The sequence below is a fragment of the Staurois parvus genome, unplaced genomic scaffold (genome assembly GCF_062004578.1).
Source record: "Staurois parvus isolate SC_StPar_1 unplaced genomic scaffold, SC_StPar_1.0 ptg000174l, whole genome shotgun sequence".
In the NCBI taxonomy this organism is placed as follows: Eukaryota; Metazoa; Chordata; class Amphibia; order Anura; family Ranidae; genus Staurois; species Staurois parvus.
The window spans coordinates 1,700,812-1,724,142 of record NW_028317970.1 but is presented as its reverse complement, the minus strand read 5'-3'; the positions used below and the strand labels follow the sequence as shown (position 1 = coordinate 1,724,142).

The window sequence follows — 23,331 nt, the reverse complement described above, 5'->3', positions numbered from 1 at the left end:
TCCTGCCTGCTATCCATTGTGTGCCAACGAGTACTCCTGCCTGCTATCCATTGTGTGCTAACGAGTACTCCTACCTGCTATCCATTGTGTGCTAACGAGTACTCCTACATGCTTTCCGCTGTGTGCCAATGAGTACTCCTGCCTTCTATCCGCTCTGTGCCAATGAGTACTCCTGCCTGCTATCCGCTGTGTGCCAACGAGTACTCCTGCCTTCTATCCGCTCTGTGCCAATGAGTACTCCCGCCTGCTATCCGCTGTGTGCCAACGAGTACTCCTGCCTGCTATCCGCTGTGTGCCAACGAGTACTCCTGCCTGCTATCCGCTGTGTGCCAAAGAGTACTCCTGCCTGCTATCCATTGTGTGCCAATGAATACTCCTGCCTGCTATCCGCTGTGTACCAAAGAGTACTCCTGCCTGCTATCTGCTGTGTGCCAAAGAGTACTCCTGCCTGCTATCCATTGTGTGCCAATGAATACTCCTGCCTGCTATCCGCTGTGTACCAAAGAGTACTCCTGCCTGCTATCCATTGTGTGCCAACGAGTACTCCTGCCTGCTATCCATTGTGTGCCAACGAGTACTCCTACCTGCTATCCATTGTGTGCTAACGAGTACTCCTACCTGCTATCCATTGTGTGCCAACGAGTACTCCTACATGCTTTCCGCTGTGTGCCAATGAGTACTCCTGCCTTCTATCCGCTCTGTGCCAATGAGTACTCCCGCCTGCTATCTGCTGTGTGCCAACGAGTACTCCCGCCTGCTATCCGCTGTGTGCCAACGAGTACTCCCGCCTGCTATCCGCTGTGTGCCAACGAGTACTCCCGCCTGCTATCCGCTGTGTGCCAACGAGTACTCCCGCCTGCTATCCGCTGTGTGCCAACGAGTACTCCTGCTTACTATCCATTGTGTGCTAACGAGTACTCCTGCCTGCTATCCATTGTGTGCCAACGAGTACTCCTGCCTGCTATCCGCTCTGTGCCAATGAGTACTCCTGCCTGCTATCCGCTGTGTGCCAACGAGTACTGCTACCTGCTATCCGCTGTGTGCCAACGAGTACTCCTGCCTGCTATCCGCTGTGTGCCAACGAGTACTCCTGCCTGCTATCCGCTGTGTGCCAACGAGTACTCCTGCCTGCTATCCGCTGTGTGCCAACGAGTACTCCTGCCTGCTATCCGCTGTGTGCCAACGAGTACTCCTGCCTGCTATCCGCTCTGTGCCAATGAATACTCCTGCCTGCTATCCGCTGTGTGCCAACGAGTACTCCTGCCTTCTATCCGCTCTGTGCCAATGAGTACTCCCGCCTGCTATCTGCTGTGTGCCAACGAGTACTCCCGCCTGCTATCCGCTGTGTGCCAACGAGTACTCCCGCCTGCTATCCGCTGTGTGCCAACGAGTACTCCCGCCTGCTATCCGCTGTGTGCCAACGAGTACTCCCGCCTGCTATCCGCTGTGTGCCAACGAGTACTCCTGCTTACTATCCATTGTGTGCCAACGAGTACTCCTGCCTGCTATCCATTGTGTGCTAACGAGTACTCCTACCTGCTATCCATTGTGTGCCAACGAGTACTCCTACATGCTTTCCGCTGTGTGCCAATGAGTACTCCTGCCTTCTATCCACTCTGTGCCAATGAGTACTCCTGCCTGCTATCCGCTCTGTGCCAATGAATACTCCTGCCTGCTATCCGCTGTGTGCCAACGAGTACTCCCGCCTGCTATCCGCTGTGTGCCAACGAGTACTCCCGCCTGCTATCCGCTGTGTGCCAATGAATACTCCTGCCTGCTATCCACTGTGTGCTCATGAGTACTCCTGCCTGCTGTTCGCTGTGTGCCCGAGGTTACTCCTGCCTAAACCGTGAGTGTTCAGACCCGCCTGTCTGAACTACCCCCCATGGGTCTCCCTATTTTCCCTGCCTGGACTGTCCATGAATCCCCCTATTACCTTGCCTGGACTGGCCCCATTGAATGCCCCTAATTTCCCTGCTTGGACTGCCGTTGAATTTCCCTCTTGTCCTGTCTGGTCTGCCCCATTGAACACTCAGACCTTTCCTACCTGGACTGCCCCATTGAACACTCAGACCTTTCCTACCTGGACTGCCCCATTGAACACTCATACCTTTCCTACCTGGACTGCCCCATTGAACACTCATACCTTTCCTACCTGGATTGCCCCATTGAACACTCAGACCTTTCCTACCTGGACTGCCCCATTGAACACTCATACCTTTCCTACCTGGATTGCCCCATTGAACACTCAGACCTTTCCTACCTGGACTGCCCCATTGAACACTCAGACCTTTCCTACCTGGACTGCCCCATTGAACCTCCCTATTACCTTTGCCGGAACTGCCTGCTTGGATTAATACTTGCTCAGGCCATTGATACCCAAATTGCCCTATCGTGGGACGGATTACAATTGTTTTGGGCTCCTCCCCTCTCTTCCCCTTTTGGGTACCCAGACGCTACCTTCCTACCCTGATTGAGTGCCTCCCATAGTTCAATACAGCTTTGTGTGTTTATCATCCTCCGTGTGTGTTGTGTCCTGCCTACACTTCCGTCACACAAGGGAACTAGGAAATGGCTCCTCTGATCTCCTACCAGGTCATTTCTTTATTCATGGACCTTAGTCAGAGAGTGAGGAAACAACCTGAACTGTCTTTTATAGGAGGGACAGTGATGGGGGGATTATAGGACGAGGGTCCCCACCCCCTCTATCACTCATCACCATCTTCCCAACACAAGAAGTACTGCACTTCCTTATTTAGTCCATGATTTAGTCATGAAGAACAGCGGGGCTGAGCCCCACCAGAGGTCAGAGAGTGAGGATGGGGGGAGAACAACCAAGATGAAGACTGGACTGATCCTGAAGACCACCATCATTGGGGTATTGACTCCTCCCTCATTATCACTTTCTGTTTAAGGGTCCAAAGTTGGAGGATGTTATCACATTATTATCACCATGTAAAAGTCTGTGCTCCAATCACATCATCCGATATAAAATGTCCAGCTGGGAGGAAATGGGGGGAACAAAAGAGAATCCATATTATGTGTATATATAGCAGTGGGGGGAGGGGGGAGAGCAGAAGTCAGGAGTATGTAATGTACAACATAGAGTATATAGTGCAGGGGTCAGGAGTATGTAATGTACAACATAGAGTATATAGTGCAGGGGTCAGGAGTATGTAATGTACAACATAGAGTATATAGTGCAGGGGTCAGGAGTATGTAATGTACAACATAGAGTATATAGTGCAGGGGTCAGGAGTATGTAATGTACAATATAAATTATACAGTGTAAGGGTCAGTACTCATAATATTGTATTCAGTAATCAGTGGAAGATTAAATGTTTACTGTAGACAAGTTGCAGAGATCCCACACCGCTGCCTCCCATCTCCTGAGACTGCACTCAGTGACTTGGGTCTGAGACAGTACAGACATATCCCTCCACCCGGCACAGCCAGCAGACCACAGAGCAAGGAACCCTGGGAGAATTGTTCTGTCAGAGATCTTACTAGATCCGGCCATGGGGAAGAATATCCAAATCACACACCCCAGGTGTCTAGGTCTAGTAACACTTATATTGAAAATCAACATTTTGCTGCCAGCTGAACCCCAGAACCTCCATAAATCCAGTCTAGATACATAAATTGTGTCTGCAGCACAGAGAAGGAAGATTATCCGAGAGAAATCCAGGAATACAGGACGGGGAACACAGCTCAGGAAAGTGACCAGGGGATTACAGGCTGATATCACCCAGTCCCCGCCCTACTCTGGACCAATCAGTGAGCAGTATGGGTGGAGGAATGGATTTAGTGTTCATGACCCACCTGTGCTGATCTCTGTAGGAGTGTCCTCCTCTATAAATGTCCCCGTTATTCCATCCTCCTCCATAGACTGCTGATCATCCCTCACATACGCCTCTTCTTCTTCTGATTGCACCTCAACTTTTATATCTATCAGATCTTCAACCTAAAACAAAATAATAATAGAAGAGCTCATCTGTAAAACATAAACACCAATATTGTGGCATCACATTAAAAAATCACTTCTATGAGTCCATTTTCTGAATGCTCCATCCCACCAACCTTGTAATGGTGAGGGATGGTGTGATCTTCCTGTGTGGAATCCCGGGAATACAGAGGACGGGGACATCTCTCTGGGGGGTTCCTGGTATTAGGTGGCTCCATCATATCCTTGTGTCCTTCTGAAAACTCCTCCATCACTCCATACTCCTCATCCTCCTCTTTATACTCTTCTTTAACATCAATATTATCATCCCCGAGGATTCCACTCTGAAAGATATAATAAAACATTCATTGTAACAAACATGCTGTGTATAAATCACAACTACCAATAATTGTCATCATCTACCTGATGATGGTGAGGGATGGTGTGACCTTCCTGTGTGGAATCCCGGGAATACAGAGGACGGGGACATCTCTCTGGTGGGTTCCCATGACTGGATCCATCTGTAGGAAACACACACACTGACTGAATCCATTGTTTCTATGTGTTTATCAGATGATGGGGGATCTAGGTGGATCCTCCGTACTGCTCTCTCCTTTACAATAAAGTCTCCTCTTACCCGGTGATGTGAGGGGCGGCTGATTGTCCATCATGACGTCCTTGTAGAGATCCTTGTGTCCTTCTAAATACTCCCACTCCTCCATGGAGAAATAGACAGTGACACCCTGACACCTTATAGGAACCTGACACACACAATGATACAGTCACCATCCAGACACATCCCTTGTCTGTTACTGGAGAATGTCCCAGAATTCCCGGCACCGCTCACCTCTCCTGTCAGCAGCTCAGTGATCTCTCTGGTGACTTCTAGAATCTTCTTCTTCTTTCTCTCTTCTATCAGGGAGGGAGGTGGAGGCAATGTGATGTCATATGATCTCCAGACTTCACAGGAGGAAAACTCTACATCTGAACACAAATAGTCACATCAAATGATATTCCCAGAATCCTCCTCACCTCTCCATTCAGGTCTCCATTTTATTAAAGCCCCACTTCAGGCTGAGGTATAATTCCCCCCCACAGGACCCCCACACTACGCAGGGTATAAAGAATTCTGATGTCATTATACACAATGCAGGACCAACAGTTCTGTTTTGCTTATGAGGATGCCAAGGGACCCCACATCCTAATACCATAGAATAAAAAAAGGAGCCAAATGGAGGGACATTGGGGGGAAGAGCTGTGAAGTCAGTGTGATGTCATAGGATTCTCCATTCCCGCCACTTATAAAAGTGGTATAATCCACTGGTATAGACTGATGAGGTGAGAAGGTGACACAGCTCCACAATGAGGAGAATGTTCCGGCCCCGGAAGTGGGGGATGTTCTGCCCCTGAAGGGGTTAATCTGGGTTCCCACACTATATATGTGTGTATCATCATCTGCTGGAGATAAAAGACGTCACAGTGACTATGGAGGAAGAGGATGGACATGACTATGGAGGAAGAGGACGGACATGACGGGGGGTTAATGGGTGTAAATAGGAAATAACATCTTATTACCTCCTCTGCTGCCACTTCCAGCAACGTCTCCTCTCTACTTCCCCCCAACTCAGCTTTCACCCAGAACTTCCTGTCTGTACCTGACATCACTTCCTGCCTGTAATTGACATCACTTCCTGTCTTCCATAGAGACTTCCTGTGTGGGCAGAAGTGAGATCCCCACCTTGTGGAGCTCAGAGGAACTGCAGCCCCGAGAAGCGTCTGGTAGTGTGACCCCGGCCTTGTGCTGGGTGTGTATGGACTGTAGATCCTTGTGTAGGGAGGAAATGACTCCTATCTGTGACTGCTGTAACCTGCTGACTGGCATCTCCTGTGAAATCTGACACTGGCACTGGATACACACAAGGCAGTCAGGGATTTCAGCCCCTCCCTTCTCCTCTCAGACTGTAATACAGAGAGAGACAATCAGAAGAGGTATTAAAGGAGCCAATGACAGGGACTTTCTCAAGCAGGAGGTGCAGCTGCAAAGCATTGTGGGATATGCAGTCTTGAACAGAAATGGCCTGATAGGTTGATATGAGGGATGGAACTACAGAGACCAGCATGCTTAGTGAGCAGAGTGAAGGACTCCATCTTGTTTTTCCTGAGGGGAGGCAGTCTGCATGTGGCAGGAGACAGTCTGGACCTGGCAGAGAAGTGCTCAGGGTCAGTTCACTCCATGTTTAGGTATCTGCATCAGTCAGGGAACATCCAACCTGAGAGATGTGGCCTACAGTACAGTGCCTACACCGACAGTGTGAAGGGCTCATCGTGAGGTGACCACAGGAGCCGGTCATTTCCAGGACCATGGTTTGGGCCTTAGTCCCAGGATCTGGTGAGAGGGATTTTGCCCCCTGGCAGATGACAGGAACACGGCACACAGGGACATGACACTTCTCCCATACTCACCAGGCACTGGGTTGTGTAGATGGTCCTGCTATACAGACACAGTGTTTGCTTTGCTATACAAATCCTGCCACGGGATTACAATGATACTTTACCATAGGAGTGTAAGTGCACCAATGAAAGTGTCTCGCTGAAGACCCCAACATTCATCCTGTTACCAAGAGACTTAACCCCTTCCCACCGACGCCTCCCGGCACTTTAAGAGATTCAGATGCCGGGAGGCGGGGCGGTTGGGGCGTGGTTTAGGAATCATGTGACTGCCGTGATGACACGTCACGGCGGTCACATGATCGGGAAAGGTCCCGATCGAAAGAGCGGACCGGGATCTTTCCGTGAGTACCACACATGTGTGCTGGGAGAGCGCAGGGCGCGCGCTCTCAGCGCATATGTATTTAGTTACATGGACGCAAATGTGCGGCTGCTCGGCGTCTAGGCCCAGATGCCGGGCAGCCACACATTTGTGTGCGGCCGGCGCAAAGGGGTTAGGTTACTGGTGCCATATGGGCACGCGCATGCGTATTCAGGCCTCTATATTGCATGGTGTGGGAGGGAATAGCTCTACCTTGGAAAGTAGCTATGAAGCATCAGTTGGGCGCAGTGTTTGCCTATTGGGCTTGTGGTGTCGGGGGTTAGAAGGGAGAAGTCTGACTCAACAGAATCATCCTTCTGCTCTCCAGGCACACCTAGGATTGACACAGGGGGTGATGCCAGTTAAAGGGGTGGGAGATTAGTGAACATTCTCTCCTGGATCTCCCCTTCCTTCATTGAACATTTACTTCTGGATTTCCACTTCCCATGGTGAACATTCACTCCTGGATTTCTCCCTCCTGGAGTGAGCATTCGCTCACGGATCTCCCCTTCCTTTAGTGAATGTTCGCTCCTGGATCCCCCTTCCTTCAGTGAACATTGACTGGTGGATATCAGAGGATGGGGAGACATCAGAGGTCTATCAGCTTCATCTGAGAATGGGGGAGACATCAAAATGTCCATCAGCTTCATTGTAGAACAAGGGAGACATCAGAGGTTCATCAGCTTCATCAGAGGATAGGCAGACATCAGAGGTCCATCAGCCTCATTGGAGACAGGGGAGTCATCAGAGGTCCATCAACTTCATCAGAGTACAGGGGAGACATCAGAGGTCCATCAACTTCATCGTAGGACAAGGAAGACATCAGAGGTCCATCAGCTTTATTGGATGACAGAGGAGTCATCAGAGGCTGTCACAGATCCCACCCACATGCACACGCCCACAGTGACTAGCTAACCGAGGCGTGCATGTCTGGCCATGACTTGGTGTAAAGAGGGAATGAGGGGGACTTATTTTGTCACAGCCCGCACTACCTCTCCTCTCATATTAGGACCCATGCAGTTTATGTTGTCTATATGGAGGAGGTGTAGGGTTAGATTCATCCTAGGCTCTAAGTGTTCCCCCTTGACCAACATCATTTTTAATCCAAGTCTCCCAGATACTCTATCCATTGGTCGAGTCCGTCCTCCTTGGGCTGAGGCTAATCTATTCCAATTGCAACATTTGGTCAATCCCGTAATTCACAACCTTAAAGCCTTCCCTGACATTCAAAAAGCTGCTCGCATTCCACCCCATCAGTATTTTATCTACAGATACAACACATTTTTGCCTCCAAAGCCTCTTCTCTGACTCTTGAACAACCTACCCCTTTAGATCATATCTGCATCCAAGGCCCACACCACCGGGACATCATTTCCGCTACGTATACATTGCTGGTAGATGTCGCCCTTTTTCTATTGGTTCTCCCCTTTATATGTGTAAATGGTCCCGTTTCCTTCAATGTGATATTGGGTTGGATCAATGGAGTAGGATTTGGGAGGCCTCTTCTAAATCTTCTGTGTGTGTAATGTGTACAGAAAATCCTTCTAAGACCCCCATGTTTTGGTATCGGACCCCTGAGGTTCTCCATGATAGTAACCCGAATGTTTCTTCTGTTTGCTGGTGTTGTGGGACGGAAACTGACACTATTTTCCACATTTTTTGGGATTGCCGGTCCATTGCGCCCTTTTGGAGGAGGTCCTTACCCCATTGTGGTTACTTCTGCGGGGTTCCTGTCCCTGTTGAGCCCATTTACTTTCTGTTGGGTCTACCTTTTCGGGTCTCTCTAAATGTGCGAGGAAACTTTCCACCTACATTCTGAGGGCAGCCAGGAGAACCATTCCCATGCATTGGCTGTCTTCTATGTCCCCCATGTTACCGGCACTGATGAAGGTCAGAGCAGAAATGAGAAAGTTGGAGTACCTACCTGCTTTACACCCTGCTACTGTCCCTGCGCTGGAGGCAGTTCAGGACCCACGGGACACCTATGACACCGATCTGTCTGCTCCGATCGTTTGTGATTGATGGCCATGTCACTGTTTTGTATTGACATTGTATGTTCTTATGTACCTCTCATCGATGAGCTGCTTTATCAGCCTTCTCTCCCTCTCTGCTTTTATTTTACATTTACCTTTGTGACTGCTTGTTGTAATGTGTGACATAGAGAGGGAAATGGGAGCTAATAGGCTGCAGGAGATCTGCCGAGACATAGAGAGGGAAATGGGTGCTAATAGGCTGCAGGAGATCTGCTGAGACGTAGAGAGGGAAATGGGTGCTAATAGGCTGCAGGAGATCCGCTGAGACATAGAGAGGGAAATGGGTGCTAATAGGCTGCAGGAGATCTGCTGAGACATAGAGAGGAAAATGGGTGCTAATAGGCTGCAGGAGATCTGCTGAGACATAGAGAGGGAAATGGGTGCTAATAGGCTGCAGGAGATCCGCTGAGACATAGAGAGGGAAATGGGTGCTAATAGGCTGCAGGAGATCTGCTGAGACATAGAGAGGAAAATGGGTGCTAATAGGCTGCAGGAGATCTGCTGAGACATAGAGAGGGAAATGGGTGCTAATAGGCTGCAGGAGATCCGCTGAGACATAGAGAGGGAAATGGGAGCTAATAGGCTGCAGGAGATCTGCCGAGACATAGAAAGGGAAATGGGTGCTAATACCCTGCAGGAGATCTGCTGAGACATAGGGAGGGAAATGGGTGCTAATAGGCTGCAGGAGATCCGCTGAGACATAGAGAGGGAAATGGGAGCTAATAGGCTGCAGGAGATCTGCTGAGACATAGAGAGGGAACTGGGTGCTAATAGGCTGCAGGAGATCTGCTGAGACATAGGGAGGGAAATGGGCGCTAATAGGCTGCAGGAGATCCGCTGAGACATAGAAAGGGAAATGGGTGCTAATAGGCTGCAGGAGATCCGCTGAGACATAGAAAGGGAAATGGGAGCTAATAGGCTGCAGGAGATCCGCTGAGACATAGAGAAGGAAATGGGCACTAATAGGCTGCAGGAGATCCGCTGAGACATAGAAAGGGAAATGGGAGCTAATAGGCTGCAGGAGATCCGCTGAGACATAGAGAGGGAAATGGGAGCTAATAGGCTGCAGGAGATCTGCTTAGACATAGAGAGGGAAATGGGAGCTAATAGGCTGCAGGAGATCCGCTGAGACATAGAGAGGGAACTGGGTGCTAATAGGCTGCAGGAGATCCGCTGAGACATAGAAAGGGAAATGGGAGCTAATAGGCTGCAGGAGATCCGCTGAGACATAGAAAGGGAAATGGGAGCTAATAGGCTGCAGGAGATCCTCTGAGACATAGAAAGGGAAATGGGAGCTAATAGGCTGCAGTAGATCCGCTGAGACATAGAGAGGGAAATGGGTGCTAATAGGCTGCAGGAGATCTGCTGAGACAATGAAATGTGTATGAAATGGATGGATGTGCAGACACTCCCAGAAGATGATGTCATTATGAGTGGATTGATATATATTTTTGCATTGTCCCCCCAGAAGGATCAGGTTTGGCGGGATCGCTCTCATTAGCTATACATTTGTATTTTGTGTTCTGTGTTTGTAAGACTTTTCTATATGTAATAAGAGATGTTTGTTGAACAGTTGGTTACATAAGAGTTACATTTATTTCTTCTTCCTTTATTCAGTAATGTTTCATCTCCCGTAGTATCCCTGTAAGGTACATATTATACAGGAAGGGGGATTATGGGATGGATCTCGGGGCTGCAGTTCCTCTGAACTCCACAAGGTGCTGATCTCACCTATACTCACACAGGAAGTCTTTATGGAATGCAGACAGGAAGTGATGTCAAGGATAGACAGGAAGTGATGTCAGGTATAGACAGGAAGTGATGTCAGGCACAGACAGGAAGTTCCAGATGAGAGGTGAGGCGGGAAAAAGTATATCAGAGACGTTGGTGGAAGTGGCAGCAGAGGAGGTAATAAGATGTAATTTCCTATTTACAACAAATGTATATAAATCTGAGGCTCTTTTAGGAATGTTTGTGGCTTTAAAAAAATGAAAGGGGCTTTATAGCAACTTAAATGTGTAATATGTGTAACATTGTTCTGTTTATCTCCTCCTCCCCTCCCCCGCCTGTCTCCAGCACTGCACCCGGGGACTAGCAGGGAGGGGAGAGACCTTGCAGTGTAATGAGAACCGATTGGCTGCTCCTCAGGAAAGGGGAGTGTCCGGCTTATCCTTCCTCCTTTCACTCCCAGAGCCTTTTTTGCACATTTAAAAAATCATTTTAACCTGAAGATGACACAAAACCCCCCAAATATCGATTTTCTGAAAGTAGAGACTTTAGAGAATAAAATAGCGGCAGTTCTAATTTTTTATGTCACAAAATATTATCACAAAGTCTAGGAAATGCCAAATTTCAGTAAAAAATACACTTAAGCTGATTTCAGGGCACAAAAAGCAATAAATGACCCATTTATGTGTAAAAATATAAAAGCCGAGGTTGCAGCGAGTAAATAGATATCCAACATGTCAAACCTTAAGTTGTGTGTGCTGAAATGGTGACAACCTTTAGTCCCCGGTATTATCTATAGGGGACACATTTATAGCCCCTTCTAGGTCATCAGTATAGAGTACGGAGGAGGTCTGCTCCTAGAATTATCCTCTCATTCTGGTGTGACCGGCGATATGTAACGTGTATCACAATCAATGTTATCACGTGTAGGCGCTCCAGCGTGTGCTCTTACGTTTGGGTGTGCATATATGTGGGGGTGGGGGGTAGGAGTTATGTACTTGGGTGTAACTTTAATTCTTTACAATTAAAAAAAAGCATTTTTACTTAATGGGACAAAGTCCTCTATGTGATGACTTTTGATGACAGGTTCTCTTTATTGAGACATCCAGGGTCTAAAAGACCCCCAATGTTCCCCTGTACTCCATTGGATGTAATGTAGAGCACATCGCACCGCATTACATTCTTTGCTGGCCTCAATGGTCGGGAAATCTGTCATAACATCACTTCTGGGTCAGGACAAGAAGGGAGTGAATGTGTCCGCTCTCCTCCGTCCCCTCTACCCTCCGACACCCGCTGACCCGGGCCCACAGATGGGCAAGCAGAGCCGGGGAAGCATAGTAGGTACAGGAGAGGTTCACACACACGGGGTGTCAGAGGCTGGCACCTGAAAGGAGAGCCCTGCGGCTTGCCCTCAGCAGGGATAAAGATTAAACACAATACTTGCCCGTCCCCCAGAACTACATGTCCCGGGCGTCGGGTGATGTAAAGTGACCATCCCTGCATGATGAGCCGACATTGACCTCACAGCACTGCCTCAGAGCAAACTAGTCATAGGAAGGATCAGATTTATCATTCCTTGTCTGCAGATCTAAAACTCATCAAAACCAGTTCAGAGACCAAACAAACCCAACAGAGAAAAGGGGCCCCGGACCCCAAAATTGTAGTAAACACTAAACAGTCCAAACAAAATGTGTTCCCATGGGGGGAGTAGTTCTTCAATGTCCAGCAACCCTCCTATTCCCCCCTCACATCCACATCCTATTATTGTGTGACCAATACCATCCAAATCATTCTTACTTTCATTTCCCAAAGTTATCCGTCTACAAGGAGACCTGTATAGATCACATGATGGCACCAATGAGGATGGAGGAGGACCGGAGTCACATGACTGAGAAGATACTAAACCTCACCCTGGAGATCATCTACCTGCTGACCGGAGAGGTGAGGAGGATTCTGGGAGGTCACATGACATCACTCTGATCTGTATTAAAAAAACACTGACCGGAGAGGTGAGGAGGATTCTGGGAGGTCACATGGCATCACTCTCATCTCTATTAATACAACACAGACCTGACCGGAGAGGTGAGGAGGATTCTGGGAGGTCACATGACATCACTCTTATCTCTATTAATAAAACACAGACCTGACCGGAGAGGTGAGGAGGATTCTGGGAGGTCACATGACATCACTTATCTCTATTAATAAAACACAGACCTGACCGGAGAGGTGAGGAGGATTCTGGGAGGTCACATGTCATCACTCTGATCTCTATTAATAAAACACAGACCTGACCGGAGAGGTGAGGAGGATTCTGGGAGGTCACATGACATCACTCTTGTCTATTCTGGTCAATAGACCATTTTATTTTTGCACACATTTAGATGATGTCAGGTGGTTGATGTTTTATTTTTCTCCTGATCTGTAGGATTATGTTGTAAAGAAGAAGTCTAGTGGGGAGCCAATCTCAGGAGGATGGAGCAGAACCCGGAGCCTCACCATGGTGCCTCCATCTCATTCTCTGATACCTGAGAGGGAGAAAGAGCAGAAGATTCTGGAACTGACCACCATGATGGTCCATCAGCTGACAGGAGAGGTGAGCGGTGCTGGGAATTCTGGGACATTCTCCAGTAACAGACAAGGGATGTGTCTGGATGGTGACTGTATCATTGTGTGTGTCAGGTTCCTATAAGGTGTCAGGATGTCACTGTCTATTTCTCCATGGAGGAGTGGGAGTATTTAGAAGGACACAAGGACCTCTACAAGGACGTCATGATGGACAATCAGCAGACTTTGGGTTTTGTGAAGATTGTAAGGAAGGAATTTCCCCGGAATGAGACGATATTGAAGCTCACCCTGGAGATCCTCAGCCTGCTGACTGGAGAGGTGAGTGTAATGAAGGGGTTAAATCTGACTCGGCTGTACACTGGGAGGGATTCAGAGTCACTTGAAGTCTTCTGATGTTCTGTAATCAATAACAACATCCACACAAGTACTATGAATACATAAAGTGTCCGGACTCTATGAGATTTGGTTATAGCACAAGATGGCGGCATTGGTTATAGAAGAGAACAATCTCAGCTTTAGTCCAATCAGAGAGACCCATGATTACCAGCATGCCACGCCCACTGACCACTAAATCCATGGGTGACATTTCCTGGTGGGTCAGTGAGCCTTACTAGTAAACCATTAGTGACTCTATTATATGACTTCTAGAAGGAGCTATAAATCTGACCCCATTGTCATCATATCATTGGATGGAGATGTCTGTCCTTTGCTGAGTCGGCACATTGTGGCCAATCCCTGGAGAATAAATCTAGAGCTGACCATAGAAGGGAGGGATTATGGGAGAGTGAGATTTATCTTTGTATCACACAGAACTGTACAGGAGTCATGAAGAAATCTACCGACAATGACACCAGAAGGAGATCTCATCGTATGACCACAAGATCCTCGAGAATCCAGAATCCCATCACCATCCCCCCACCTCCATCCCTGATCCCTACAAGACAGAAGACACAGAAGATTCTAGAAGTCACCAGAGAGATCACTGAGCTGCTGACAGGAGAGGTGAGCGGTGCCGGGAATTCTGGGACATTCTCCAGTAACAGACAAGGGATGTGTCTGGATGGTGACTGTATCATTGTGTGTGTCAGGTTCCTATAAGGTGTCAGGGTGTCACTGTCTATTTCTCCATGGAGGAGTGGGAGTATTTAGAAGGACACAAGGATCTCTACAAGGACGTCATGATGGACAATCAGCCGCCCCTCACATCACCGGGTAAGAGGAGACTTTATTGTAAAGGAGAGAGCAGTACGGAGGATCCACCTAGATCCCCCATCATCTGATAAACACATAGAAACAATGGATTCAGTCAGTGTGTGTGTTTCCTACAGATGGATCCAGTCATGGGAACCCACCAGAGAGATGTCCCCGTCCTCTGTATTCCCGGGATTCCACACAGGAAGGTCACACCATCCCTCACCATCATCAGGTAGATGATGACAATTATTGGTAGTTGTGATTTATACACAGCATGTTTGTTACAATGAATGTTTTATTATATCTTTCAGAGTGGAATCCTCGGGGATGATAATATTGATGTTAAAGAAGAGTATAAAGAGGAGGATGAGGAGTATGGAGTGATGGAGGAGTTTTCAGAAGGACACAAGGAGATGATGGAGCCACCTAATACCAGGAACCCACCAGAGAGATGTCCCCGTCCTCTGTATTCCCGGGATTCCACACAGGAAGGTCACACCATCCCTCACTATTACAAGGTTGGTGGGATGGAGAATCTAGAACATGGACTTGTAGAGACTATGGGCTCCAATCACAAAGCGGTATCTTCCCGTATCCCAGTATGTAGTAAGATGCTGCATTCTGTTTTTTAGTAGTGAATCCTGCGGGGAATTTACCACTGGTGTCCATAGCAACACTTGTAAATAGCTTGTTGTTAAGGAGAGGGCAGCCGCCAGTGTCCCCAACAACCAGTAAACAAGGAGCGGACGGCCGCCAAGTTCCCTGCTGACAGCTGTGACAGGTCTGGTATGGATTTTGAGGGGAACCCCGATGCCAAAAAAATAAAATTAAAGGAGTGAGTTCCCCTCCAAAATCAATACCAGACCCTTAGTGAGTGCCCACCTTCCTCCTGAACCATACCAGGCCACATATTCTCAACATGGGGTGGGTGCTTCAGGGCAGGGGCACTCTGCGCCCCCAAAAGCACCTTGTCCCCATGGCGATGGGGACAAGGGTCCCTTCTTCACAACCCTGGGCAGTGGTTGTGGGGGGGCTTTGGGTGGTGGACTTATTGGAATCTGGAAGCCACCTTTAACATGGAGGCCCCCAGATCCCGCCCCCCCACAATGTGAATGAGTTTAGAGTACATAGTACCCCTATTCATTCACCAAACAGTGTAGTGTAAAAAAAAACACTGGAATAAATTTTTGACAAAACAAAAATAAAGAACAATATCCCCTGATGTAGATCCATCGATGATCCAATCACGATACTCGCTGTCATCGCTGAAAAAACAAAGCTCCCCTCCTGACATCTGACAGCTTTGTCGCCTCCCACTTCTAAATAAACTAAGGAATGCTACTACCCTGTGACATCACTGGGTGGCCTTGCCCTCTTGTTACGTCACCAATACAACATGCCCCGGTCAGTGACGTCACGAATACAACATGCCCCGGTCAGTGACGTTACCAATACAACATGCCCCGGTCAGTGACATCACCAATACAACATGCCTCAGTCAGTGACGTCACCGAGTGACACCGTCTCTTAGTATATTTAGTGGCAGGAGGCAGCAGAGCTGTCAGACAGAGGGGAGTCTTCATTGGGAGCGGAGCTTTTCTTTCCGTGACAGCGAGCATCGTGATTGATGATGGATCTACACCGGGGGGGACATTTTGCTTTATTTTTCTTTTTTAACTAGTAGCCGACCGCAGATAGCCGAATGACGGCTTCACTGCGGCTGGCCAGTTCTGGGTGGACGTCATATGACGTCCCCCCAGAACGCGCTCGGGCGCGCACCCGGCGATCTCCGTGATCGCTGTGTGCTACGGACACAGCTGATCACGTGATGTGGTAAAAGGCCGATCCCAGCGGCCTTTTACCACGTGATCAGCGGTGTCCAATGACACGCTGATCACAGGGAAATGCAAGTGCCGGTTCTCGGCTGCACTTTCCTCACGCTGTCAGATCGTGAGGAAAGTACTGCAGAGAACCGGCAGTTGTCAGAGCGGGGATCGGCACCGATCATCAGGACACTGATGATCAGTGCCCTGATGATCGGTGCCCAGCAGTGCCACCCGTAAGTTCCGCCCACCTGTGCCCAGCAGTGTGCCCACTAGCTCCGCCCACCTGTGCCCAGCAGATCACCCACCTGTGCCCAGCAGTGCACCCACCTGTGCCCAGCAGTGCACCCACCTGTGCCCCTCTGCAGTGTCACACACCTGTGCCCAGAAGTGCCACCTACCTGTGCCCAGAAGTGCCACCCACCTGTGCCCACCCACCAGTGCCACCCACCTGTGCCCACCCACCAGTGCTGCCCACCAGTGCCACCCACCAGTGCCGCCCAGCAGTGCCACCAGTCAGTGCCCAGGGGTTGTGCCAGTCAGTGCCACCAGTCAGTGCCCAGCAGTGATGCCAGTCAGTGCCGTCTATCAGTACCCATCATCAGTGTCACCTATCAGTGCCGCCTCATCAACGCACATCAGTGAAGGAGAAAAAATACCTGTTTGAAAAATTTTATAATAAAAATTTTTTGCATTTTTTTTATTTATAGCGCAAAAAGTAAAGCGCCCAGTGGCAATTAAATACCACCAAAAGAAAGCTCTATTTGTGAGAAAAAAATGATCAAAATTTCATATGGGTACAATGTTGCATGACCGCGCAATTGTCAATCAAAGTGCGGCAGCGCTGAAAGCTGAAAATTGGCCTGGTAAGGAAGGGGCTATAAGTGCCTGGTAGGCAAGTGGTTAATAAAGGACTTGTCAAAAACTGCCTGCTGTCTATATAACAGAATACTTTTTTGGGGCGAATAATTAGGGGTACCATGTACCCCATACTCATTCACATGGGGTGAGGGATCTGAGGGCCCCCTTGTTACTTTTTGTAAGTCTCCTGCCTGCAAACCCCCACAGCCACTAGGCTGGGTTGTAGGGAACAGTCCCTTGTCTCCATCAACATGGACAAGGTGCTCTGGGGGAGCAAAGCTCCCCCCCCCCGCCCCAGAGCATCCACTCCATGTTATGGGCACGTGGCCTGGTATGTTTCTGGAGGGGGGGGTCACTTGCTTGTCCCCCCTTTTCTGATTTGCTGTGCTGCATGCTCAGATAGGGGTCTGGTATGTATTTCTTTCATTTTGGCAAGGGGCCCCCTTTCAAAATCCATACTAGACCCCCCAAGGAGGGAATCCTACGCCATTTTCTTAATATTTCCTTGCTGGTAATTCTTTTTTTTTAGATTTATCGGTTGGTTTGGATGCGGCAGCCGCTCGCTCCCTAACAACCATGTTGTTTACTGGTTGTTAAGGATGCCAGCGGCCGCCCACTCTTTACCAAGCAGTACACATTTCCTGAATGCCGCATGTCTCCACCACTAATTAATGACCGCATGCATTTCATTCTTTATTTCCTTCTGTGAATGTAACGCCTGTTCATGCGGTATTTACTGAGCGTGTTCAGTGTTTGTGGTCAATACCGCAACACGGGATAGGAAATGGACAGTTTCAGGATGGCATGCGGTATTTAGGGGAAATGTACCCACATATCACATGTGATCTGCTTCTGTGAAGGGAGACAATGTGTGGATTTTGTGTGTGATGTCACAATCATAAATCTTACATTTTACAGATGATATTTCCTCTCATTTCCTTGATTTAGAGTGGAGATCCAATCGATATAGAATTTGAGGTGAAAGCAGAAGAAGAAGAGGCGTATGTGAGGGATGATCAGCAGTCTATGGAGGAGGATGGAATAACGGGGACATTTATAGAGGAGGACACTCCTACAGAGATCAGCACAGGTGGGTCATGAACACTAAATCCATTCCTCCACCCATACTGCTCACTGATTGGTCCAGAGTAGGGCGGGGACTGGGTGATATCAGCCTGTAATCCCCTGGTCACTTTCCTGAGCTGTGTTCCCCGTCCTGTATTCCTGGATTTCTCTCGGATAATCTTCCTTCTCTGTGCTGCAGACACAATTTATGTCTCTAGACTGGATTTATGGAGGTTCTGGGGTTCAGCTGGCAGCAAAATGTTGATTTTTACTCTAAGCATTGCATAATGTAGGCACCCAGGACATGTGACTGGGGTCTCCTGCCTTGTGCCTGACTCTTCCAGGGGACCTTCTCTGTTATCTGCAGGCTGTGCCGGGTGGAGGGATATGTCTGTAGTGTCTCAGACCCAAGTCACTGAGTGCAGTCTCAGGAGATGGGAGGCAAGCAACCCTTTAAGGACCTTAAATTACTGAATACCAATATTATGAGTCCTGACCATTACATTATATAATTTATATTGTACATTACATACTCCTGACCCCTGCACTATATACTCTATGTTGTACATTACATACTCCTGACCCCTGCACTATATAATCTATGTTGTACATTACATAGTCCTGACCCCTGCACTATATACTCCATGTTGTACATTACATACTCCTGACCCCTGCACTATATACTCTATGTTGTACATTATATACTCCTGACCCCTGCACTATATACTCTATGTTGTACATTACACACTCCTGACCCCTGCACTATATACTCTATGTTGTACATTACATACTCCTGACCCCTGCACTATATACTCTATGTTGTACATTACATACTCCTGACCCCTGCACTATATACTCTATGTTGTACATTACATACTCCTGTCCCCTGCACTATATACTCTATGTTGTACATTACATACTCCTGACCCCTGCACTATATACTCTATGTTGTACATTACATACTCCTGACCCGTGCACTATATACTCTGTTGTACATTACATACTCCTGACCTCTGTACTATATACTCTATGTTGTACATTACATACTCCTGACCCCTGCACTATATACTCTATGTTGTACCTTACATACTCCTGACCCCTGCACTATATACTCTGTTGTACATTACATACTCCTGACCCCTGCACTATGTACTCTATGTTGTACATTACATACTCCTGACCCCTGCACTATATACTCTATGTTGTACATTACATACCCCTGACCCCTACACTATATACTCTATGTTGTACATTCCATACTCCTGACCCCTGCACTATATACTCTATGTTGTACATTCCATAGTCCTGACCCCTGCACTATATACTCTATGTTGTACATTACATACTCCTGACTTCTGCTCTCCCCCCTCCCCTCACTGCTATATATACACATAATATGGATTCTCTTTTGTTCCCCCCATTTCCTCCCAGCTGGACATTTTTTATCGGATGATGTGATTGGAGCACAGACTTTTACATGGTGATAATAATGTGATCACATCCTCCAACTTTGGACCCTTAAACAGAAAGTGATAATGAGGGAGGAGTCAATACCCCAATGATGGTGGTCTTCAGGATCAGTCCAGTCTTCATCATGGGTGCTCTCCCCCCTCCTCACTCTCTGACCTCTGGTGGGGCTCAGCCCCGCTGTTCTTCATGACTAAATCATGGAATAAATAAGGAAGTGCAGTACTTCTTGTGTTGGGAAGATGGCGATGAGTGATAGAGGGGGTGGGGACCCTCGTCCTATAATCCCCTCATCACTGTCCCTCCTATAAAAGACAGTTCTGGTTGTTTCCTCACTCTCTGACTAAGGTCCATGAATAAAGAAATGACCTGGTAGGAGATCAGAGGAGCCATTTCCTAGTTCCCTTGAGGGTGGAATTGTAAGCTCCTCAGAGACCAAGCTGCCTGATGTGGGTGGAGTCCTGGTTTGGGGGAACCAATCAGCTCCTGTCTAGTAATCCTCTTTGTCTTTGTATTTTAGTCCATGGCCGGGAGATGAGGAAAACCTCCGAGGATTGTCTCACTTTGTCTCCAGACTGGAAAGTAGATGATGAGGACATCACACAGTATAGTCCAGGAGAAAACCCGGCTCCCTCCAATGTCCATCCGGCACCACCCAGTGTAGATGGACCATCGGATTCCTCGTATCCTGAGGAACCTCAGACTGTGCGGGACCGGGCCGGCCTTCCAACAGGGAAGAGGTTCTCCTGTACTGAGTGCGGGAAAGGTTTCCATTATAAATCACATCTTAATGTGCATGAAAGATCTCACACGGGAGAGAAGCCATATTTCTGTTCTGAGTGCGGGAAATGTTTTTTAGATAAGTCCAGTCTGTCCAAACATCAAACATCTCACACGGGGGAGAAGCCGTATTCCTGTCCTGAGTGTGGGAAATGTTTTTCAAGGAAGTTCAGTCTTCACATACATCAGAGATCTCACACGGGGGAGAAGCCATATTCCTGTCCTGAGTGTGGGAAATGTTATTCAAGTAAGCCCAGTCTTAACACACATCAGAGATCTCACACAGGTGAGAAGCCACATTCCTGTCCTGAGTGTGGGAAATGTTTTTCAGACAAGTCCAGTCTTCATAAACATCGGAGATCTCACACGGGGGAGAAGCCACATTCCTGTCCTGAGTGTGGGAAATGTTTTTCAGACAAGTCCAGTCTTCATAAACATCAGAGATCTCACACGGGGGAGAAGCCGTATTCCTGTCCTGAGTGTGGGAAATGTTTTTCAGACAAGTCCAGTCTTCATAAACATCAGAGATCTCACACGGGGGAGAAGCCGTATTCCTGTCCTGAGTGTGGGAAATGTTTTACACAGAAGTCCTATCTTTACAATCATCAGAGATTTCACATGGGGGAGAAGTCGTATTCATGTTTTGAGTGTGGGAAATGTTTTTCAAGGAAGTGCAATCTTTACATGCATCAGAGATCTCACGCAGGGGAGAAGCCAAATTCCTGTCCTGAGTGCGGGAAATGTTTTTCAGATACAACCAAACTTCATTTACATCAGCGATCACACACGGGGGAGAAGCCATTTTTCTGTCCTGAGTGCGGGAAATGTTTTTCAAAAAAGTACAATCTTCATATACATCAGAGAACTCACACGGGGGAGAAGCCGTATTCCTGTCCTGAGTGCCGGAAATGTTTTTCAGATACGTCCAGTCTTCATAGACACAAGAGATCACACATGAGGGAGAAGTCGTATTCCTGTCCTGAGTGCGGGAAATGTTTTTCACAGAAGACTGATCTTCACAGACATCAGAGATTTCACACAGGGGAGAAGCTGTATTCCTGTCCAGAGTGCAAGAAATGTTTTTTATGCAAGGTCTTGCTTCACACACATCAGAGATCTCACACTGGGGAGAAGCCGTATTCCTGTTCTGAATGCGGGAAATGTTTTTCACAGACGGCCAATCTTTACAGACATCAGAGATCTCACACGGGAGAGAAGCCGTATTCCTGTCCTGAATGCGGGAAATGTTTTTCACAGAAGTCCAATCTTTACCAACATCAGAGATCTCACATGCGGGAGAAGCCACTTTCCTGTCCTGAGTGAGGGAAATGTTCCTCACTGAAGTCCTGTCTTCCTGTACATCATGGATTCCACACAACCCTGGAGGTGTATTAGTGTAGGAAATGTCTTCTAGATGAATGTTGATGGACATCCCAGCTCTCATGTGGGGAAGAAGCACACCCTGATATACACCTCAGATATACTCCATGGCTGATCTTCATCATGGAAGAAACAGTTCATAAGGAGATGAGAGGCCCCCAAAGACATGGATGAAGTGTGGGACCAGGTTGGCTATTGATGGCAGGAGAAGAATAACAATGGAGTGCTGGCCTAGAGCACTGGGCTGACTTTTCATTGGGGTGTAGCCTACAGTGAAGGAAATGCGTAATTGCTCCCCCCTGATGGTGAATGTTCGCCCCTCACACAGAAATGATCGGTCTAACAATGTAATGTTCGGTGTAACACTGAGAGACAGAATACAACAACAAATTCAGCAGAAATGCGTCTAACAAATGATGACTGATTTGCATGTTCATGAGGGAAAGAAGGATTTGATCCCCTATCATTCAGCAGGATTTCTGGCTCCCAGGTGTCTTTCATACAGGTAACAAGCTGAGATTAGAAGCAGTCTCTTAAAGGGAGTGCTGCTAATCTCATTGTGTTACCTGTATAAAAGACACCTGTCCACAGGAGCCATCAAACCATCAGATTCCAAACTCTCCACCATGGCAAAGACCAAAGAGCTGTCCAGGGATGTCAGGGACAAGATGGTAGACCTACACAAGGCTGGACTGGGCTACCAAACTATGGCCAAGCAGCCTGGTGAGAAGGTGACAACAGTTGGTGCAATCATTCACAAATGGAAGAAACACAAAACAAGTGTCAGTCTCCCTAGGTCTGGTGCACTATGCAAGATCTCACCTCATGGAGTGTCAATGATCATGAGAACAGTGAGGAATCATCCCAGAACTACACGTGAGGATCTTGTCAATGATCTCCAGGCAGCTGGGACCACAGTCACCAAGAAAACAATTGGTAACACACTACACCGACAAGGACTGAAATCCTGCAGTGCCCGCAAGGTCCCTCTGCTCAAGAAAGCCCATGTCCAGGCCCGTCTGAAGTCTGCCACTGAACATCTGAATGATGCAGAGGAGGACTGGTGGGAAGTGTTGTGGTCAGAGGAGACCAAAATCCAGCTCTTTGGCATCAACTCAACTCGCCGTGTTTGGAGGAGGAGGAATGCTGCCTATGACCCCAAGAACACCATCCCAACTGTGAAACATGGTGGTGAAAAAAATTCTGCTTTGGGGGTGTTTTTCTGCTAAGGGGACAGAACAACTGCACCGCATCAAAGGGACGATGGATGGGGCAATGTACCATCAAATCTTGGGTGAGAACCTTCTTCCCTCAGCCAAGGCATTGAAAATGTGTCGTGGATGGGTGTTCCAGCATGACAATGACCCAAAACACACGGCCAAGGTAACAAAGGAGCGGCTCAAGAAGAAGCACATTAAGGTCCTGGAGTGGCCTAGCCAGTCTCCAGACCTTCATCCGATTGAAAATCTGTGGAGGGAGCTGAAAGTTTGAGTTGCCAAACGTCAGCCACCAAACCTTAATGACTTGGAGAGGATCTGCCAAGAGGAGTGGGCCAAAATCCCTCCTGAGATGTGTGCAAACCTGGGGGCCAACTCCAGGAAACATATGACCTGATTGCCAACAAGGGATTGGCCACCAAGTACTAAGTCATGTTTTGTGAAGGGGATCAAATCCTTCTTTCCC

At 48.0% G+C, this 23,331-nt stretch overlaps 1 pseudogene; it reads left to right on the top strand.

The window, feature by feature from the left end:
- LOC149462496 (uncharacterized) overlaps nucleotides 1–21,969 on the top strand; it is a 124,880-nt pseudogene extending 102,911 nt beyond the window's left edge.
- The last annotated feature ends 1,362 nt before the right edge of the window (nucleotides 21,970–23,331 follow it).